Source organism: Spinacia oleracea, unplaced genomic scaffold (assembly GCF_020520425.1).
Source record: "Spinacia oleracea cultivar Varoflay unplaced genomic scaffold, BTI_SOV_V1 SOVchr0_148, whole genome shotgun sequence".
NCBI lineage: Eukaryota > Viridiplantae > Streptophyta > Magnoliopsida > Caryophyllales > Amaranthaceae > Spinacia > Spinacia oleracea.
In genome coordinates, this window is record NW_026614476.1 from 12501 (window position 1) to 17500 (window position 5000).

Below are 5000 nucleotides of genomic sequence, written 5' to 3' on the forward strand. Positions count from 1 at the left end.
GAAAAAGTCCCGACTTGACCACGAGTTTTTACGGCTCGATTGACGGAGTTTTCGGGGGATGACGGTAGTGGAATTGGCCTGCGACACGGCCATAGTACCGACTTGACCTCGAGTTTTCGTTGGTCGGAAACAAAATACAACGATGCATTGAGGGAATTTTTCGGCTTCGTAAATTCGGGGGATGACGGTGGTGGATTTGGCCCGCAATACGGCTAACGTCCCGACTTGACCTCGGTTTTTCGTGTGCTGCAATGGTCCCGCGGTCGTCTCTCGGATGGGTTAGCGGAGGGGAGTTTGGGACTTGTCGACCGGATGCGGTCTGTTCTTGCGGGCAGCGGAACGAGCAGCCTACGAGCGCGGACTAAAATCTAGTTGACGTCGTCCTTCGAACAAACCTCGTAGGAATTGTGACGGATTTTTTGTTGGCTTTAAGAATTCGTGGGATGACGGTGGTGGATTCGGCCCGCTATACGGAAGAAATCCCGACTTGACCACGAGTTTTTACGGCTCGATTGACGGAGTGTTTCGGGGGATGACGGTAGTGGAATTGGCCTGCGACACGGCCATAGTACCGGACTTGACCTCGAGTTTTCGTTGTTCGGAAACAAAATCCGGGTATGCATTGAGGGAATTTAGCGGAGGGGAGTTTGGGACTTGTCGACCAGATGCGGTCTGTTTTTGCGGGCAGCGGACAAAGCAGCCTACGAGCGCGGACTAAAATCTAGTTGACGTCGTCCTTCGAACAAACCTCGTAGGTATTGTAGGGGAGCTTGGGAATCGATGACCGGATGCGGTGTGTTCTAGTGTGCGGGCAACGGACTAAGCAGCACACAGGCGCATACTAAATCTCGTCGTCGTTCCTTCGAGCAAACCAGGAACGGGTACTATAGTTGATGGGAGCTTTTGGCTTTGGTGTGGTCCTCTTGTCCCTTTTGGCTTTGGTGTGGTAATGTTTTCCGAAACTCGATGCGGACTGTTCCCGGATGCGGGCGATATCAAGCGGCATGTGGGTGCAGTCTAATTCTAGTCGAGGTTGTGTTAGCTAACCTTAGCCAGTGTTGTCCCGCCTCGATTTGTTTCTTTCACGTCAAACGGTGCTAGTCGGGGGACTTCTAGCCACTAGTAGAAAAAACCCTTATTGCAGCGGGCTTTTAGACCCCTGTTGCAGCGTACATCGTATGCTGCAACTGGGGGGCCTGCAACAAGTCTGAACTTGTTGCAGCGTACAAGTTCGCTGCAAAAAGTGATTTGTTGCAGCGGGCTTTTAGATGTACGCTGCAACAAGTGCCAAAAAATTGGCAAAATTTTGGACTTGTTGCAGCGTACATATAAAAGCCCGCTGCAACAGACTCAACTTTTGCAGCGTACATTTATTTGTACGCTGCAACAAGTCTGAATTTTTGCGAAATTTTTTTCCCTTGTTGCAGCGTACAACATATATGTACGCTGCAAAAAAGCACTTTTGGCGGGAAAATTCTAATTTTGTTTAAGGATACCTAGAGTGCCTTGCACCAAATATAGAAACCTGTCAAAACAATAATAGAATAACGCAACCTGTATAACAAATATAAAAACAACAACTGGAGTTTTGTATACTATATATCCCAAAACCAAAGTGCACATATTACATTTAAATATATGTTCCAATTTCAACATAAACATACATTTTAATATAAATTTATTCTATAACAACTAAACCAACTCGATCAAGCGCGCTAAAGCCAATAATAAATACTTGTTGGTAAAAACTTAGCCCATTGCTCACGAACCACATCAAATTCCTCGCATAAGGCGCAATCCTCGGAGTGTAGACCTTACAAAAACAGAAATTTAAATTAAACATTAGATTAAATACAAATTAAATATCACATTTTAACATTCAAGAAACTAATGACAATGTCCTAATAGTCTAAATGAGTCCTTAGGTTCTTTAGTTCAAAGTTGGGAGCGAAAATGTCATTTTAGCCTAAATATGTCCTATAACGACCAAACAAGCCTTAAATGTGTATAAGTAGTTAGAATAAGTCTTAGAAACTTAAACTAAGCATATTAAACATGTAATAAGTTTAAAATAAGTCCTTAGGTTCTTTATTTTAAAGTTGGGATCGAAAATGCCTTATTTTATCCTAAATATGACCTATAACGATAAAACAAGCATTAAATGTGCATAAATAGATTGGAATAAGTCTTAGAAACTTAAAACTAAGCATATTTATCATATAATAATTTAAAAATGAGTCCTTAGGTTCTTAAGTTCAAAGTTGGGAGCGAAAATGTCATTTTAGCCTAAATATGACCTAAAACGACACAATGAGCCGTAAATGTGCATAAATGGATTGGAATGAGTCCTAGAAAGTTAAAAATAAGCATATAAAACATTCAGTAAGTTTAAAATGAATCCTTAGGTTCTTTGGTTCATAGTTGGGAGCGAAAATGTCATTTTAGCCTAAATATGTCCTATAACGACCAAACAAGCCTTAAATGTGTATAAGTAGTTAGAATAAGTCTTAGAAACTTAAAACTAAACATATTAAACATGTAATAAGTTTAAAATAAGTCCTTAGGTTCTTTATTTTAAAGTTGGGATCGAAAATGCCTTATTTTATCCTAAATATGACCTATAACGATAAAACAAGCATTAAATGTGCATAAATAGATTGGAATAAGTCTTAGAAACTTAAAACTAAGCATATTTATCATATAATAATTTAAAAATGAGTCCTTAGGTTCTTAAGTTCAAAGTTGGGAGCGAAAATGTCAGTTTAGCCTAAATATGACCTAAAACGACACAATGAGCCTTAAATGTGCATAAATGGATTGGAATGAGTCCTAGAAAGTTAAAAATAAGCATATAAAACATTTAGTAAGTTTAAAATGAATCCTTAGGTTCTTTGGTTCATAGTTGGGAGCGAAAATGTCATTTTAGCCTAAATATGTCCTATAACGACCAAACAAGCCTTAAATGTGTATAAGTAGTTAGAATAAGTCTTAGAAACTTAAAACTAAGCATATTAAACATGTAATAAGTTTAAAATAAGTCCTTAGGTTCTTTATTTTAAGTTGGGATCGAAAATGCCTTATTTTATCCTAAATATGACCTATAACGATAAAACAAGCATTAAATGTGCATAAATAGATTGGAATAAGTCTTAGAAACTTAAAACTAAGCATATTTATCATATAATAATTTAAAAATGAGTCCTTAGGTTCTTAAGTTCAAAGTTGGGAGCGAAAATGTCATTTAGACTAAATATGACCTAAAACGACACAATGAGCCTTAAATGTGCATAAATGGATTGGAATGAGTCCTAGAAAGTTAAAAATAAGCATATAAAACATTTAGTAAGTTTAAAATGAATCCTTAGGTTCTTTGGTTCATAGTTGGGAGCGAAAATGTCATTTTAGCCTAAATATGTCCTATAACGACCAAACAAGCCTTAAATGTGTATAACTAGTTAGAATAAGTCTTAGAAACTTAAAACTAAGCATATTAAACATGTAATAAGTTTAAATAAGTCCTTAGGTTCTTTATTTTAAAGTTGGGATCGAAAATGCCTTATTTTATCCTAAATATGACCTATAACGATAAAACAAGCATTAAATGTGCATAAATAGATTAGAATAAGTCTTAGAAACTTAAAACTAAGCATATTTATCATATATTAAGTTTAAAATGAGTCATTAGGTTCTTAAGTTTGAAGTTGGGAGCGAAAATGGCACTTTAGCCTAAATATGACCTATAACGACACAATGAGCCTTAAATATGCATAAATGGATTGGAATGAGTTCTAGAAAGTCAAAACTAAGCATATAAAACAATTAGTAAGTTTAAAATGAGTCCTTAGGTTCTTTAGTTCATAGTTTGGAGCGAAAATGTCATTTTAGCCTAATATATCCTATAACGACCAAACAAGCCTTAAATGTGTATAAGTAGTTAGAATAAGTCTTAGAAACTTAAAACTAAGCATATTGAACATGTAATAAGTTTAAAGTTGGGAGGGAAAATGCTTCATTTTAGCCTTAATATGACCTATAACGAATTTGTGTATTACATCAAAGTATCAAGCAAAACAAATATGTGTATTTTTGCAATGATTGAAGCACGAATGAAAGTTCTGGCAGGAAATGAGCAGTTTGTTTTTTTCTTTTGTCTCTAAGATTTTAGAAACCTATCAAACAACTACCAATTAATTAAAACCTATCAAACAACTACCAATTAATTAAACCAATACAGTGATACCAATGGGGCCTTAGCATTCTTATGTCAACTATTCGATGCAATCTAAATGTGTCCAATCTTAATTGGAAGCTGATAGCAGATTGATATGCCTAGGCAAAAGGTTTAATTATTTCACCTTCCCCTAGCTACAACTTTCAACTAAGTAAGAGGTTCTTTATTTTGTACAATAAGAGTACATCATTATACTTAACAGAGATCAATATGCATTGTGTACTACTTAAAACCTTCATATAGGATCATTACTCCTCCAAAAAGACAGTCGCAACTCCACATAACCTGTTCGTTTTTTAATGAAAATTCCAATTAGGAAATAAATAAAGTTCAGAAAAGACAGCTTCTAAAGACTTACATTACCTATTGTACCAATGCCAGCCAATGCGATTCCCAGCCAATCTACAACATTCATAAGCTCCTTCAAGTAAAAAGGGTGAAAATGGAAAGTATAGCAAGTCCACATCCAGAAACAGGTTGGATGACAGATACCTGAAATGGTTAGAAAGCGATCAGAAGATCAAGTTGGTTTCAAAAGAATATAGCCAGCTTAAAACGGGCAAGATAGAAAAGGAAAGTATCAAGATGCTGACCATTAAACACTGTTGTATGCAGCATAAGCTTCAATTACAGTTGACAATTGAGAATAAAATACACAGAATTAAAGAGGTTGTTGAGAAAAGATGCAAGAACTTGAGAAAAAGTGAATTTCATGGTACCAGGCTACCAACAATTAACAAGAAGATTATAGGAAAAAAAAATACAAACC